Source organism: Hibiscus syriacus, unplaced genomic scaffold (genome assembly GCF_006381635.1).
Source record: "Hibiscus syriacus cultivar Baekdansim isolate YM2019G1 unplaced genomic scaffold, ASM638163v2 tig00110584_pilon, whole genome shotgun sequence".
Lineage (NCBI taxonomy): Eukaryota > Viridiplantae > Streptophyta > Magnoliopsida > Malvales > Malvaceae > Hibiscus > Hibiscus syriacus.
Window position 1 is genome coordinate 2,873,021 of NW_024062792.1, and position 18,766 is coordinate 2,891,786.

General features: G+C 36.1%; 3 pseudogenes; 2 read left to right on the plus strand and 1 right to left on the minus strand.

The window, feature by feature from the left end:
* Window positions 1–429: 429 nt before the first annotated feature.
* LOC120133565 lies at window positions 430–6,405 on the minus strand (annotated as a pseudogene).
* A 674-nt stretch (window positions 6,406–7,079) lies between these two features.
* LOC120133576 lies at window positions 7,080–7,926 on the plus strand (annotated as a pseudogene).
* A 1,608-nt stretch (window positions 7,927–9,534) lies between these two features.
* On the plus strand, window positions 9,535–10,923 carry LOC120133689 (annotated as a pseudogene).
* Window positions 10,924–18,766: the final 7,843 nt, after the last annotated feature.

Sequence of the window (18,766 nt, forward strand, 5' to 3'; positions counted from 1 at the left end):
TTTCCCTCTTCTATCAAACGTGAGATTTAGGGAAAAATCCTCTTCCATGAGTTTTCCCATTTAAAAATTTGATTCTTAACAAATTTATCATATTAAGAAAATCAAAACATTTAGAAATAAAATAATTCAAATTAATACCAAAGAGTTAGTCGCCAAATCCCACAAAATTGAGTCAAGTGTCTAACTATACACTTGATCCTTCTATTTCTTCTCAGTTTTCACTTATGCACTAGTACTTCCCACTCTCACATTTTAGTCCACAATTAAAAACCAAAGTAACATTAAGAGAGGTTTTGATAAGCAACCCTCTTTAATTTTTATTTTTTCAATAAATGAAATACTAAGTTCAACAGAGAAACAAGTCAAACATTATCCAGAAAAAAATTATTTAGCTAGTACATAAGTTTGATGGAATATAGAAATATTACTCTAGTTGTTATCCCACCAGAAACGAGACTGAAGTTGCTTAACAATATTGTTATCCAGCTGGAAGGCTTTGGAAAGAAGATCGGGATTGATGGGTGGGTGTGAGCCGAACACTGCATTTGCAACGGTGATAACGCCTGGGTTTTGGCTACAGAGAGCAGCAAAGGCAACTGCATTTGTGTGGCCTAGGTTGAACTGGAAGTGAATGAGACCAACAGGGAACACGAAGACATTGTTGGATCATAAACTTGATCCATTATGGGAGCCTAAACCCAAACCCAAACTAAATTGATGTCATTACTTACATCATTTAATTAAAGATGTCATTGCTTACATCATTTAAGTAATGATGTCATTGCTTACATCAATTTAGTTAGGTGAGAGTTAGATATTTGTTGAATTTGTAATGGTTTAAATTAGTTTATTTGTGTGGTGTAGGATTGTTCTTGAGTAGTATAAATACCCCCTTCCCATTTTAGTTTTAAGTATCAAGAAAAATTAAGAGCTTCTAAGTGAGTGAAGAAGCAAAGTCTTATAAGAGTGAGTTGTAGTTCTTGTTTTTGAGTGAGAGTACTCTTGTAATATTTGTTTGAGTTTCAATAAAAGTTGTTTGTGTGAGTGTTTTATTTCCAACAAAGTGGCATCAGAGAGAGTTGGAAAGATCGAAGGTCTCGACGAGAGGAATACGACGCCGCCAGAATTTTCTCAATCTGAGTTCTGACGCACCGCCATGCACCGCCGGAAGACTGCTGCCAGAAAATCGAGTTGACTCACCGAGTTGAGCCGATTCAGCCGAGTTGGAGCCCTTGACCGAGTTGTCCAAGTCCCTCCAAAGTTTTTTTTTCATCGTTCCGGATTCATCCGTATAATCGGATTTTACAAAATCTCATTATATTGAGAGATATGGCAAATGGTATGGCACCATTCCAAGTTCCGACACTCAACAACAACAACTACGACAATTGGAGTATCAAAATGAAGGCACTTCTTGGATCACAAGATGTGTGGGATATCATAGAGAAAGGCTATAATGAGCCTGCGGATGATGATGTTTTTGCTACTCTTACACCAGATCAAAAGACAACTTTGAAGGATTCAAGAAAGAGAGACAAGAAGGCTCTCTACCTCATCTATCAAGCATTAGATGATGATGGTTTTGAAAAGATTTCATGTGCAAGCTCTAGCAAGGAAGCGTGGGAGAAGCTGCAAACCTCTTACAAAGGATCCGAGCAAGTGAAGAAGGTTCGTCTCCAAACATTAAGAGGTGAATTTGAATCCTTAAACATGAAAGCATCTGAGTCTATTTCAGATTATTTCTCAAGAGTAGTAGCTGTTTCTAATCAATTAAAAAGAAATGGTGAAAAGTTAGACGATGTGAGGATAATAGAGAAGATACTCCGTTCGTTGGATCCCAAATTTGAGCACATCGTCGTGACGATTGAAGAAACTAAAGACTTGGAAGAAATGAAGATCGAACAGCTCCAAGGATCATTGCAAGCATACGAAGAGAAGCATAAAAAGAAGCATGAGTTTACTGAGCAACTCCTCAAGCTGCAACTCAAGGATATGCATGAGAGCCAACGCAATGATAGAAACCAACGTGGCCAAGGCAGAGGTAGAGGCCATGGACGAGGTGGAAATCGAGGTCGTGGACGAGGCTGGAATTACAACAATAACAATTCCAACAACAACTATGAGAAAGGAGAAAGCTCAACACAAGGCCGTGGAAGAATTAATCCAAACTCAAAGTATGACAAATCTCAAATTCGATGTTATAATTGTCAAAAATTTGGGCATTATGCTTCAGAATGTAGAGCTCCCAACAACAAAATTGAGGAGAAGGCCAATTACGTGGAGAAAAAGACAGATGGCAAAGAAACTCTTCTTCTAGAACGAAAGGAAACTGATGGTGGCCAAGCAAATTCCTGGTATCTTGACAGTGGTGCAAGCAATCACATGTGTGGAAGGAAAGACATGTTTGTGGAGCTAGACGAGTCAGTAAGTGGAAATGTTTCGTTTGGAGATGATTCCACAATAGCAGTGAAAGGGAGAGGTAACATTCTTATCCATTTGAAAGATGGGAGACATCAATTTATTTCAAATGTCTACTATGTGCCCAATATGAAAAGTAACATTTTAAGTTTAGGGCAACTGGTAGAGAAAGGTTATGATATTCATATGAATAATTATAATCTTTCTATAAAAGATGATAAGAATAACTTCATTGCTAAAGTGCCGATGTCAAAGAATAGAATGTTCTTGATCAACATACAAAATGATGTTGCAAAGTGCCTGAAAGCTTGCTATAAAGATGCATCATGGCTTTGGCATCTTCGATTTGGGCATCTCAATTTTGGAGGTCTAGAGCTGTTATATAAGAAGGAGATGGTGAAGGGACTACCTCGCATCAACCATCCTGATCAGCTTTGTGAAGGATGTCTAGCTGGGAAACAATTCAGGAAAAGCTTTCCAAAGAAGTCAGAGACAAGAGCCAAGAAGCCACTTGAGCTCATCCATACCGATGTGTGTGGACCGATCAAGCCGAGCTCTCTCGGTAACAGTAACTATTTTCTTCTCTTCATTGATGATTTTTCAAGAAAAACCTGGGTATATTTCTTGAAACAGAAGTCAGAAGTTTTCGAAGTCTTCAAGAAGTTCAAAGCAGTAGTGGAAAGAGAAAGCGGTAGAAAGATTAAAGCCATGAGATCCGACCGAGGTGGAGAATTTACTTCCAAGGAGTTTCAAGAGTTTTGTGAAGCAAATGGAATTCGTCGACCAATGACAGTTCCTAGATCCCCCCAAAAAAATGGTGTGGCAGAAAGAAAGAATAGAACAATCCTCGACATGGCACGAAGCATGCTCAAAAGCAAGAAACTACCCAAAGAATTTTGGGCGGAAGCAGTATCGTGTGCAGTCTACTTATCAAATCGATCTCCAACAAGAAGTGTATGGGGAAAGACACCGCAAGAGGCATGGAGTGGAAGAAAGCCTGGAATTTCCCACTTGAGAACCTTTGGAAGTATAGCCCATGTTCACGTACCAGACGAGAGAAGAACGAAGCTTGATGATAAAAGCGAGAGTTTTATCTTCATCGGCTATGATGCTAATTCGAAGGGCTACAAGTTGTACAATCCAGACAATAAGAAGTTCGTGATTAGTCGAGATGTGGTCTTCAACGAAGAAGGAGAATGGGATTTTAACTCTCATACAGATGACTTCAATTTCTTTCCTCAGTTTGAAGAAGATGAGCAGACAATGAGGGAGCAACTAGATGAATCTCAACAAGAGCTTGCAACTCCACCCACTTCACCAACATCAACCACTCAAGGAGACTCATCACCTTCATCATCGTCAAGTGGGAGTCAAAGTAAAAGAGTTGTGCAACGCACAAGAAGCCTTAGAGATCTCTATGAGGTAACTGAACGACAAGATAATCTTACATTATTTTGTCTATTTGCCGATTGTGAACCAGTGAGCTTTCAAGAAGCGGTACAAGAAAAGAAATGGAGAGATGCGATGGACGAAGAAATCAAGGCCATCGAGAAGAATGACACATGGGAACTTACCTCACTTCCCAAGGGACATAAGGCGATAGATGTCAAATGGGTGTACAAAACAAAGCAAAATGCCAAAGGAGAGATTGAAAGGCACAAGGCGAGGCTAGTTGCTAAAGGCTATAGTCAAAAGGCTGGAATTGACTATGATGAGGTATTTGCTCCTGTTGCTCGATTGGAGACTATCAGACTAATCATTTCTTTGGCAGCTCAAAACAAGTGGAAGATACAACAGATGGATGTAAAGTCTGCCTTCCTAAATGGAGTTCTTGAAGAGGAAGTTTACATTCAGCAACCATCAGGCTATGAAGTCAAAGGGCACGAAGACAAGGTGTTGGTGTTGAAGAAGGCTCTTTACGGGCTAAAACAAGCACCAAGGGCATGGAATAGCCAAATCGACAAGTACTTCCAAGAGAATGGCTTCAACAAATGTCCCTACGAGCATGCTCTATATATCAAGATCAAAGATGAAGATATTTTGATCGTGTGCCTCTACGTGGACGATTTGATCTTCACTGGAAGCAACCCAAGCATGTTTAATGAATTCAAGGATGTGATGATGAAAGAATTCGAGATGACAGACATAGGGCTCATGGCGTACTACCTTGGCATTGAAGTTAAGCAACAAAATGATGGAATTTTCATTTCACAGGAAAGCTATGCAAAGGAGATACTGAAGAAGTTCAAGATGGAGAACTGTAAGCCAATAAGCACACCGGCAGAATACGGGATCAAGATGACCAAACATGAAGAAGGCGAAAGTGTAGATCCAACATTCTTCAAAAGTTTGGTAGGAAGTCTACGCTATCTAACTTGCACGAGACCCGATATTCTTCACGCAGTTGGATTGGTTAGTCGCTACATGGAATCTCCAACAACCACCCATTTTAAAGCCGCAAAGAGAATTCTTCGCTATCTGAAAGGTACAATTGACTTTGGCTTGTTCTATTCAGTTTCTAATGATTACAAGCTTGTTGGATATAGCGACAGTGATTGGGGTGGAGACATAGATAATCGAAGGAGCACTACTGGATTCGTATTTTTCATGGGAGATATTGCGTTCACATGGATGTCAAAGAAACAACCGATTGTCACATTGTCCACTTGTGAAGCGGAATATGTTGTTGCTACCTCATGTGTTTGTCATGCAATTTGGCTTAGAAATCTATTGAAGGAGATTGGTTTGATACAAGAAGAGCCTACCAAGGTTTGTGTCGACAACAAGTCAGCCATTGCCTTAGCGAAGAATCCAGTATTCCATGATCGAACAAGCACATTGATATTCGCTACCACTATATAAGGGAGTGTGTTGCAAGAAAAGATGTGGAAGTTGAATACGTGAAGTCAAAAGATCAAGTTGCTGATATTTTTACCAAGCCACTGACCAGCGAAGACTTCTTAAGATTAAGGAACCTACTAGGGGTCACGAGATCAAGTTTAAGGGGGGTGTTGGATCATAAACTTGATCCATTATGGGAGCCTAAACCCAAACCCAAACTAAATTGATGTCATTACTTACATCATTTAATTAAAGATGTCATTGCTTACATCATTTAAGTAATGATGTCATTGCTTACATCAATTTAGTTAGGTGAGAGTTAGATATTTGTTGAATTTGTAATGGTTTAAATTAGTTTATTTGTGTGGTGTAGGATTGTTCTTGAGTAGTATAAATACCCCCTTCCCATTTTAGTTTTAAGTATCAAGAAAAATTAAGAGCTTCTAAGTGAGTGAAGAAGCAAAGTCTTATAAGAGTGAGTTGTAGTTCTTGTTTTTGAGTGAGAGTACTCTTGTAATATTTGTTTGAGTTTCAATAAAAGTTGTTTGTGTGAGTGTTTTATTTCCAACAGACATCTCCTGGGTACAAGACTTTGGTGAAGAGATGGTTCTCAGGATTAGATGTGACAAAGCCAACGTAAAGGGTGCCTTGCACAACAACTAGAATTTCGGTGGCACGAGGGTGAGTGTGAGGAGGGTTTAGGCCACCGTAAGATGCATAGTCAATTCAAACAAGAGAAATGCCAAGAGTGTTGAGTCCTGGAATTTGTTGAACATTGGCTTGAGTCACCATTGATCCTACTTGGTTTGATGTATTTCCTGGAATGTTGAGCCCCGAAAGGAAGAAGTCTTCTGGGACTGCAAGCTTTGGGTCCTTGCACAACTTTCTATTCACAAAAACTGCATTAATATAGAAAGAAAAAAATATTACCACTTGGCTGCTTCTCAATGAAAATATTACAAAGATGAAGTTTCAAAGAACATACCACCATCTTTAGTATCATTAACTGCTACACAGAAATCCTGAAGAGGGCTGGGATCCGAAGCTGAGGCAAGTTTGGAAGCCAAAGTCCACAGGACTAATGCTACAAGGAATCCAACACCTCTCATTGTTGTAAGTAGCAGTCTTGAGCTTGAATAAATTCTTGCTTTTTGAGGGGTGAGAAATCTGGTTTGAAAGCATGTCTATTTATAAATAGCAGGCTCTGAACAGGTCCATTGTAAATTTATTTCTTTAATAATTCCATGTTAAAAAGGAAAGTGAAAACAGATGAATGATTTGCCAAGTCTCCTGGTTCTTTTGCTCAAAAAGAAAAATTCGTGGAATCATTCCTTAACCACTCTATTTGTCGATCCTCGTCCAAGTTCAGACTTCCCATGCATGCATATTTTGCAATGGAACTGGTCACAACAAATGTCCTGTTTGTTTGTTTTAGATACTCTATTGACTTTTAACAAAACAAATAAAATAACATCCAATTGAATAGCCTCTTCCACCATTTCAAAGTTGCAGTGTTCCTATCTATCTAGAGAATCTGCCCAGCAGGTACAGTTATATGTTTAAAAGCTGCCAAATGGAAAAATGTTGTTAACAAGGCTATTGTTATTATTATATGGCCTTGGATATCTGCTAAAGTCAACGTTGGAATGGATCAAGTGCGAGTACAAAAGAATAATTTTCTGACAGAATTGACTACTTCCAAGTGGGATTTCGAGGAAAACTTCATTAAAAAATTATATAAAATAATGCACATGACAAACTAATTCTCTCCAGTAGAGTTCCTCGTCCCTTCCGAAGCAATCAAAATCACATTTAGGACAATGAAAAGTGCCCATTTCATCCTAGGATTATCTCTCTTGTCTCTGGCTTCCCCATTTGCCTATGGCTCTGATCCTAGCCCTCTCCAGGACTTCTGCGTAGCCATCGATGACCCCAAGGATGCTGGTATGTTTCTCTTCTTGTGCTTCTTGTATTTTCATGGCATGATGTACCATTATGGAGATAACAATCTTCTTTTCATCTCTTCATTTATGCAGTGTTTGTTAATGGCAAGTTCTGCAAGGACCCCAAGCTTGCCAAAGCAGAAGACTTCTACTATTCAGGCCTCAACATGCCTAGAAACACATCAAATCCATTGGGATCGACCGTGACTCCAGTCAACGTTGCCCAAATACCAGGGCTCAACACTCTCGGCATCTCATTGGTTCGAATCGATTATGCACCAAATGGAGGCTTGAACCCCATCACACTCACCCTCGTACCATTGAAATCCTACTCGTTTTGGAGGGCACACTCACTGTCGGCTTCGTGACATCCAACCCCGAAAATCATCTCATTACAAAGGTCTTATACCCTGGAGACGTCTTTGTTTTCCCCATTGGTCTTGTTCACTTTCAGTTTAATAATGGAAAAACCAATGCTGTTGCTTTGGCTGGTTTCAGCAGCCAAAATCCGGGAGTCGTTACAATGGCCAATGCAGTGTTTGGATCAAATCCTCCCATTAATCCTGATGTTATTGTCAAGGCATTTCAATTGGACAAAGATGTGAAAAATATTCAGTTCAAATTCTGGTGGGCTAACAATTAGGGAGTGCACCTATAAGCTACATCTTCATCTGTACTTGGATTCACCTGTTTGGAATAATGTTTCACCTATTTCCCCTTTATAGTAGAGTATATTTTTTTTCAAGAATAAATAAGAAAAGTGTATGGTCATGTACCTTCAAGCCTCTTTGTGAAGTATTGAAATTTATTATTGTCATTGTTTCCATCTATTGATACATAAAATTATATATCGATGTTTCTTGTTAACTTTTTAATTTATTTCACTACAGTAAAATGGGTTTTTAGCGGCGTGTTTAGCGGTATTTTTTGAATAAACGCCGGTAAATACTCATACTTTAGTGGTGTTTTTATATAATTGTTGCTAAATACTATACTTTAGTGTCGTTTGTATACAAACGCCGCCAAAGACCATACTTTAGTGGCATTTTTGTACGAACCCCGCTAAAGACTCGTACTTTAGCGCGTTTTTATCCAAATGCCGCTAAAGGTTCATACTTTAGTGGTTTTTAGCATAAACGCCGCTAAATACTCATATTTTAGTGGTATTTTTATACAAACACCGCTAAAAGCTTGTACTTTAGTGGCGTTTTACGCACAAACGCCGCATAATACTCGAAATTCTCATACTTTAGTGGCGTTTTTATATAAATGGGCATTTGTATACAATCGCCACTAAATATATAGTCTTTACTATGCTTTATATATCCAACGGTTCATATTTGATCCTCCTCCCTCAACGCAATCATCACATTCTCCATATAAAAACCTCCCCCAAAATCTCACATCCTATCATTTTCAAAACCTGTCCCTTTCTCTTTAGTCTTTACTCTAATCGGTTTTGCCTTTTGCCTCTCTCTCTCGACAATGGCCGACGCCATTACTTCTTCTCCCCGCCAGGAAAATGTCTAATGATACGGGATTTTTGCTTGCGCACCAAATGTGGGATTTTTGTTCTTCACCCAGAGAGACTTCTTTTATTAAGTGGTTCCTTGCTTCAACATCAAAAGCGCAAGCGGAAATACGAGAAAGAAGAAAAGGGAAAAAAATATTAAGAATGGCATTGCAGTGGGTATTTCTAACGTACGTGGTGGCAGCGGAGGCGGCGGTGGCTCTTCTGTTGACCCTTCCCTATCCCAAGATGTTGAAGAGATGTTTGGTGTCTCTCTTCTCTCTCGTTGTGCAGCCTGCTCTCTTTATTGCTCTCTTTAGCGGATTCCATCTCTTAGGTTTTTCCTCTCTATTATATTTTCTTTCTTCTTTTCAATGTTTGCTGAAACGGATCTTTAGCTTTTCGTTTCTTTCGTTTGTAGACATCTACTGGAAGAATGAACACCGCTTGGGGTGTACCGCTGAGATCTGCTCTGCTGACGACAGAGATCGTTACGACAAATCTGTAAGGGTTATATAATTCCAGCTTTGATATCTGATTATGAATTATTGCTAGCCTTTAAGACATTGATCGTTTGTTTATCGACAAATGTCTTGTCTGTTTATTTTAACTACTCTATTGACTTTTAACAAAAACAAATAAAATAACATCCAATTGATTAGCCTCTTCCACCATTTCAAAGTTGCAGTGTTCCTATCTATCTAGAGAATCCGCCCAGCAGGTACAGTTTTATGTTTAAACGCTGCCAAATGGCAAAATGTTGTCAACAAGGCTATTGTTATTATTATATAGACTTGGATGTATGCTAAATTCAATGTTGGAATGGATCAAGTGCTAGTACAAAAGACATAATTTTCTTACAGAATTGACTACTTCCATGACAAAGATACTGATGTAAGAAGTATATGCAACAAGTAGGATTTCGAGAAACAATTCATAAAAAAATTATATAAAATAATGCACAAGATAAACTAATTCAAAAACTGTAATGTATAAATAGTCGTGTTCTCCAGTAGAGTTCCTCATCCCTTCCGAAGCAATCAAATCACATTTATGACAATGAAAAGTGCCCATTTCATCCTAGCATTATCTCTAGTCTGTGGCTTCCCCATTTGCCTATGCTTCTGATACTAGCCCTCTCCAGGACTTCTGCGTAGCCATCGATGACCCCAAGGATGCAGGTAGGTTTCTCTTCTTGTGCTTCAAGTATTTTCATTGCATGATGTACCATTATGGAGATAACAATCTTCTTTTCTTCTCTTCATATATGCAGTGTTTGTTAATGGCAAGTTCTGCAAGGACCCCAAGCTTGCCAAAGCAGAATACTTCTACTATTCAGGCCTCAACATGCTCAGAAACACGTCAAATCCAGTGGGATTGACCGTGACTCTAATCAATGTTGCCCAAATACCGGCGCTCAACACTCTCGGCATCTCATTGGTTCAAATCAATTATGCACCAAATGGAGGCCTGAACCCCCTCACACTAACCCTCGTGCCACAGAAATCCTACTGGTTTTGGAGGGCACACTCTCTGTCGGCTTCGTGACATCCAGCCCCGAAAATCATCTCATTACAAAGGTCCTATACTCTGGAGACGTCTTTGTTTTTCCCATTGCTCTTGTTCACTTTCAGTTTAATATTGGAAAAACCAATGTTGTTGCCTTGGCTAGTTTGAGCAGCCAGAATTCGGGTGTCGTTAATCCTCCCATTAATGCTGATGTTCTTGTCAAGGCATTTCAATTGGACAAAGATTTGGTTAAAAATATTAAGTCCAAATTCTGGTGGGCTAACAAGTAGGGAGTGCACCTATAAACTATATATTCGTCTGTACTTGGATTCACCTGTTTGGAATAATGTTTCATCTGTTTCCCCTTTATAGTAGAGTATATTTTTTTTTCAAGAATAAATAAGAGAAGGGTATGGTCATGTACCTTCAAGCCTCTTTGTGAAGTAATGAAATTTATTATTGTCACTTTCATCTATTGATACTGTAATCACCATTTTTACCTTGACAGTAGCCATCTCCATGTTACAGCTCCAGCAGATTCCAGCAAGCCCAGAATAGTTGTCCCTCCACCACAACAATGTTCCAGTAGCTTCCAACACCAGAACAGCTGTCCCTCCACGTTTCAGCAACTTTCACGTCGTCGGTAGCTCCCACGGCCTCCCTTGCTCCACGTCCTGAATCAACCCATCATCACAAAAAATAACATAATGTAAATCTTTATTTTTTATATGTAAATTGGGGTTATAAAAACCCCATAACAATATGTAAATTGGGACAGAGGAATCAAGAACAATACAAAAAAAATCAGAAACAAAAATACAGCAAAGGTTATTTTTACATTTGGTCTTTATTTTTCAGTTTGGTATTTCATATTTTGTTTTTTTCGAAATAAAAAAAATCAGTAAGAAAAAAACCAGAAATATAAAGGAACGATTTTACCTTGTTCATAGTTCTTCGTCGAAGTCTAGGTCGCCGGAGAAACGTCGGTTGAAGAATCGGAGAAAGGCTTGAGATTTTTAGTCTCGTTTTTTGTAGTTTAATCCCAAATCGGGATTTAAAAATTTTTAAGGATAAATTTTTAGGTTCGGGTTTTGTGTGGGATAATCAGAAGAGTGTTTGGCCACCGATTTACGGTGGTCGGTGTCGAGGCCTAGGCGTTGAATGGCTCTCGACCGAGCCAATGAGAAGAGAGCTTTGGGTTACTGAGTTGAAAGAAGAAGAGAGAAAGGAGAGTGTGAAAGGAGAAAAATGAAAAAGAAGGGAACACGTTACTGGAAAAGAAAAAAAAGTGGGAGTTGTTATCATTTTATTTTTTGGGTAAACTACACATAAGGTCATTGGTTTTTAGGAGCTTCTTATTTTGTTCATTTATTTTAAGGGTTAATCACGAAATAATCCCTCTAATTTAGAAGTCTATTTACAGTTTAGTCACCGATTTTTTATTTATTTATTTTATTTCGATTTTTGCATGCTAATTTCTATTTCCTTTCATTTTAGTCACTGAAATTCATTTCTGAGCATATTAATTTTGCATTTAAATTTTAATTTATTATATTTTAGTCACTAAATTAATATATACTTTTAAGGTAAAATATCATGATTAATCCTTTTAATTTTAAACAAATTTAATTTTAATCCCGTATAATTATATAGGTTAAATTACACTGATAATATTTATGCTTTATGATATTTTGAATAATGTCCCTTAATTTTTATATTTTTATCACTATATATATATATATATATACATGTTAGGTCAAATACCTTATTTAGTCCCCCATATTTTAATTAATATTTATTTCAATCACCAATTAATAATTAGGGTTAATTCACTATTAGTAATTATATTTTCATAATACTTCGAATAAGGGCTGTAAATTTTAATATTTTAGATTTTATTCCTGTTATTTTAATTTTATTTATTTCAGTCACTATTTAATTGCAATTTAATTTATATTATTATTATTTCAATTTCAATAAGTTTAAATTATTACTTTAATTATTATGTTATTATTAGTTAGTCATATAAATATATAATAAGTAGTATTTATTTATTTATTTTATTTGTTTTCTATTAAAATCCTATTTATAAATTTAATTTTATAAATTACTTTTAAGAAAAATAATCATATTTTAAATATATATTTATTTTTCAATATTAAGAAAGGGCAGTCTTAAAGCAATTGGATGTCCATTTTATGATATTTTTAAATAAATAAATATTTTATTTTTATAAATTATATAAATTAATTTATTTTAATTATTTTTAGGGAAATGTTTTATTAATATTTATTTATTTTTTAATATTAAGAAATGAGCTGTCTTAAAGGACATAGAAGTCATTTTATGATATTTCTAAGTAAATAAATATCTTATTTATAAAAATATAAATATTTTCTTAAAATTATACTAATAAATTTGAAATAATAGAATTATGAATTATGTATATTTTTGAATAATTAAAATTCTAATAAAAGAGATAATTTATAATTAATGAGTACCAAATTTTGGGCTTTATAGGGGTTCTAATCCTTCCCTAAACGTAATCGACCACGAATCCCTTTTTATTATTAAAAAGAACGAATCTTTGGTTAAAAAGCATATCAGTTTATCTTTTAACTGATGTTTTCTTAAAAACTCTTTTAAAAGATAATTTTTAGGTATTCGACCTACCTGACCCAAAAGGCCGATGGCGACTCCCAAAACATTTTAAAAACCATTTATTCAAATCACTTTTCCCGCCGAGTAAAAATTTCGTGCCCGGGCGAAAGCCGGTTACGACAGCTTGGCGACTCCGCTGGGGACTGGTCAAACTTTAAAACCAATTATTGATTGTCTCTATCAAATAGAAAATTAAAAATTCACATATTTAATTTTTAATTCTTTCTTTTCAAAATTTATATATATATACTTATTATTTTCATAATATTTATATGTTATTTTAATTAATGCTTTATTTTCAAATATTAAATTTTATTATTTATTTGTTAGAGGTTTGAACATTTCTCCTCACATACAACACTTGCATTGCATAAACATAATCTCTATACTTGAGATTTGTCCATTTTAAGTGGGAGTGAAAGCGACGTCTTCATGAGAATTTATTCTCCGTGTCAGACTTAGCAAGTAGCTTTCAGGATTCATATGCTCTATGTCTTCGTGAGAATTTATTCTCCGTGTCAGGCATAGAGAAGTGTATCCCCTCGAATTGAACTCAATCCACTTTAGTCTGTGATGGATTAGGATAGAGGGTTAGCAGCCCAAGGGGGCACTAACAAGGACAATTCGGTACCTTTACTCTTAGAACTGAAACCCTGCATATAGTAAATCTTAGACATTCTCCTGATCTAAGACTGTACTGAATCTCTGTCCGTAGGTGTACACAAAGGAGAAATAAGCTTTAGCTTTTAATTTATTTTATTTTCTTTTTCCTAAATAAATGCATGCGAACTAGAAATCATGCAGTTAGGTTAATTTTTCCAAACAAAGCATGGAACTAGAAAGCATGAGGTTAGGATTTATACCTTGATAGATAGAATTTTTATTTCTATTAATTGGTACTAACCAATTTATTTTCCTTTCTCATTTTATTTTGCTCTAACTTGTTTGCATGGATTTCTTTTGTTTGCATTGCATGATCATGGCATAATCAAAAGGTGTTGACTTGAAAGACTGTTCATCAAATTAGAAAGAAATCGTAAATGAACAAAAAGTTTTATGATCAAACAAAATATGATGCGGCCAAGGAAAGACATCCTGTGGAAACTCCGAGGATGGAAGCGAGCAATGCACACAGAGATCCTGTTATATTAATACCAAAAGTACTCCACAAAGATCCTTCCAGATTAATACCAAAAGCAGTCTATGGTAAGAGTATCAGTCAGGGAATTCAGAGTAGAGGAGGTTTTTATGAAGCTCAAGCATGTTATTTGAAGGACTTGAATGACCAAAATAAGAAATTGAGCACAGAAGTGGAAGCCATGCATGAAGATTTCCAAAAGATCAGTCAAGCTTTTCAAAATGCTGGAATAGGAAACACCCCAGGAGAGTGGATAACAGGGGTCACCAAGCTGAAAAAGAACTGCAACATATACGAAGATCTTGTCCAAGAACTTCTTGAACACAAAGGTTCTCTTACCAGGGAAAATGAGCAACTCCGAGAATTGACACAGAAGATGAAGAAAAAAGAGAATGGCATGGAAGAAGCCGCAGTCCCGACAAACAATATGGCCGATAAGATGATAGACTTAGCTAACTTTACAAGGAATTGAAGCAGACTGATAACTCAACTTTTGAGCATGAATGGAAACTGACTTGACTTTAGAGAAGTTATGAAGGAAAGTTATCCCCTAAATGTACAGTTTTGTTGAAGTCAGAATTGAAAGTTGTCTTCTACATGTAAAAGTTTTGTTTGATGCACAGAAACTTTTGTGTTCAAATAAATCCGTTCTAAGATGATCACTCTTGAGTAACACCTTTTCATACATACATTTGTACTTTGCATCTTTGCATTTTCATTTATTCTTTTATGTTTACTTTTGTATGGTACAATTTGCATTTTTATTGTTACATTCACATATTTACATTTGTATTTGCATTTTGCATTTTTTTCATTTTTACGTTTGTGTTTACATTTTCATTTTTGCATTTGCATCTTTGCATAATTACATTTTATTTCAAACTATTTTACATACATTCAATCATGACAACGTGGAATAATTCGTGGAGAATTCCATGACAGAATTTTTGAAATCAAAGTGGAGCTAACTTGGTCTTCCTAAAGAGGGATAATAGCTATGAATGAGATTTTAGCAAGGGTTGGTAGAATCGAGAAACTACAAGAGCAACTTATCAAGACTCAAAAAGATATGATTGATCAAGTAAAAAGGTTCCAGGGTGAACAAATAGATCAAGCAAAAAAATTCCAAGATAATTCAAAAGAGCAAATGACAAAACTAATGGATATGGTGAGTATTGTGATCCATGGAGAGAAACCCTTAGAGGATCCTGTTGTGAAAGATTTGAATGGGATTATGAATGATGTAGCTGATGCAATAGAAACAAATGACCAAGAACTCGTCAAGAGATGTGGAAATCCAATAAAGCTCCCAGAAAAGGCGACAAAGATCAAGCTAAAGCGAAGCATAGAAGAGGTTCAAAAGCCATTGAAGAAAGCTAAGAAAGGCAAAAAGAAAATGATACCTCTCATTCCAATTCCAATCTCATATTCAGATTTATTACCATTTCTTTTTGAAAATGACCTTATAACGCCAATTCCTCCAAGGCCTAATACCTATTTGTGTGTGTCAAGAATTCATGCAATTATCATTCTGGAGAGTTTAGCCACTCTACGGAGAATTGTAGGATTGTAAATTTAAAGGTCCAAGATCTTATAACAGAAGGATTGCTATGTTTTGAAAATAGGAAACCTAAGATCCTAAAAAGCTCAAAACTGGTCGAGAAAGAGAAATTTTTGAATTACTATCCGTCTCATGATGTTCAAGAGTCAAACATTCAAAGCAAACATTTTGATCATCATTCACATGTTCTTTAAGAAAGCAAAGTAAGCAATTGTAAGGAGGCAGTGATGTCAAGGGAAATTCTACCCAAGTTTCCTTTAATTTCGTGCAGCAAGTTATATCTTGAGTTACTCAAAGCCCAGATTATTACTCCATGTCGAGCTAAGCCTTTGCTGCTTCCACACCCAAGTTGGTATAATGAGAAACTCTCTTGTGATTATCATGCTGGAGCCCAAGGACACTCTATTGAGAATTGTGGTCGCTTCAAACGACGAGTTCAAGACCTTTTGGTTCAAGGAATCATAGAAGTGGATGATCAGTCTGTTTCGGTCAAACAATCGAGAATTAAACATCAAAATGGAGTTGGTAGTATCAAAACAAGTAAAGTACATGCCGCATAAAACGAAGAAAACAAAGTACTTGAGCCAAAGATAAAACGTTCAATTCTCAATACTTCTCTGATTATAAATGATAAAAAAGTAAAAGGAGAGGTAATTCGAGACTGGCCCACAGGTTTAAGAATGAATGGGAAAGATGAAACTTTGAAGAAACCTCAAACGCCTATATCAAATTTTTTTGAAGACCAGTGAAAAGAGTCTGGATATAAAGAGTCTGGTGAATATTACTCCAATTACAGCCACAATATGTGTTCAGAATCAGGACAAGGCTATCATCCTTAGTAAAAATTGTTCTGAATCCAAAAATGAGCTCAATTACTAGCCAAAGAAGAAAAAGATGATGATGAAGATTGCTCAGAATAAAGCAAAGAGTTGTGTATCTGAAGGCTTACCCAAAGAAGTTGACACAAAAGATGATCAAGAAATGGGGGCAAATGAGGCAAATCTTGGGCCAATTACACACCTAACATTACTGGAATGATGGGATAGGCTAAATAAACAAGTGGAAGTTGTTATCTACCACTGTAGTACTTTTCTATTTTCATCATCCTGTTTAAACTTGTTTTTTGTTCATTTCTCCGCCTTTTGTGCAATAAATAAATTTGTGTTGCTTATTAAGGTTATGAGCATTGAGTCAATTTTGCAATCTTGCAGTTCTTTGAATATCAACTGGATTAAAAAGCTCTTCATGATTAGAGTTATAATCTTTGACAGAATATCAGGATTGAAAACCAGAAAAACAAGGACCATTGACCTTACCTCAGAAGAAATACACCCAAACACTATCCTATTACAAATATGAGATAGCCTTCTCCTATTGAAAGAAATTACAAAAAGGCTTGGTATTTATATATAGGAGCGTACAACATGGGGCATCATTGATGTATTACATTACAAAACCGATTAGAATATTTTTCTATTGATGATGTTCGATGATGAACATAATTTTTTACAAATAGGTAAATCTAGTTTAAGTCAGTTGCTTGGGAATTGAACTCTAACGAAGAGATTTTCAGTTAGGGCATTCAGAGTATAGGAGGTTTTTATGAAGCTCAAGCATGTTATTTGAAGGACTTGAATGACTAAAATAAGAAATTGAGCACAGAAGTGGAAACCATGCATGAAGATTTCCATAAGATCAGTCAAGCTTTTCAAAATGCTGGCATAGGAAACACCCCAGGAGAGTGGATAACAGGGGTCACCAAGCTGAAAAAGAACTGCAACATATACGAAGATCTTGTCCAAGAACTTTTTGAACACAAAGGTTCTCTTACCAGGGAAAATGAGCAACTCCGAGAGTTGACACAAAAGATGATCAAGAAATGGGGGGGGCAAATGAGGAAAATCTTGGGCCAATTACACACCCAACATTACTGGAATGATGGGATAGGCTAAATAAACAAATGGAAGTTGTTATCTACCACTGTAGTACTTTTCTATTTTCAACATCCTGTTTAAACTTGTTTTTTGTTCCTTTATCCTCCTTTTGTGCAATAAATAAATTTGTGTTGCTTATTAAGGTTATGAGCATTGAGTCAATTTTGCAATCTTGCAGTTCTTTGAATACCAACTGGATTAAAAAGCTCTTCATGATTAGAGTTATAATCTTTGATAGAATATCAGGATTGAAAACCAGAAAAACAAGGACCATTGACCTTACCTCATAAGAAATACCCAAACTCTATCCTATTACAAATATGAGATAGCCTATCCTATTGAAAGAAATTACAAAAAGGCTTGGTATTTATATATAGGAGCGTACAACATGGGGCATCGTTGATGTATTACATTACAAAACTGATTAGAATATTTTTTATTGATGATGTTTGATGATGAACATAATTTTTTACAAATAGGTAAATCTAGTTTAAGTCAGTTGCTTGGGAATTGAACTCTAACGAAGAGATTTTCTGAATTCCACCAAAACACCTAGACTATAACAGGTTCTTCTTAACAAGCTTAAGAAATTGGATTTGGATACCATGTTTTATTATTATATACAATAAATCTTGAGTTATCCCCCTAAAGAAATTGGTTACTAGCCACAGCTTTATGGATAATATTCAGTTAGTCTGTTATGCTCGAACTGCCCCTCTAGAGCAAATGGTTAATCTCCCCAGCTTTATGGATAATATTTAGCTAATCTATTTATACTATTATATGCAATAAAACTGTCCCTCTAGAGCAATTGGTTAATCACCCCGGCTTTATGGATAAGTTTCAATTAACCTGATAAAGGTGATTATATTATTATATACAATAAAGTTGAATTCAGCTAGCCAAAATGGCAAATGTGTTAACAAATGGACTAAGGGAGTTACGAAACACCTGTTATAAGTCAACTTCACACAAGCACTCAGAAATTTTATTTTTAGACCGATATTTTCACACTACTTTGATTAGATGAGTCTAAATGAAAGATTCTAGAGAATTGAAATGAAAGGACTCTAAAAGGTCTAGTAATTGGCAATCATAGTTGCGTCATTTTGTACGTATCCGGTTAAAATACCAAGTCCTCAAAGTGAGGCATGTGACAAAGTTCATAAAGAGCGAGAGATGAGTGACATCTTAAATAGATGTAACCATAGAAAATGGGAAGGCCATCCTGAAATCAACCCAAATTTTGAT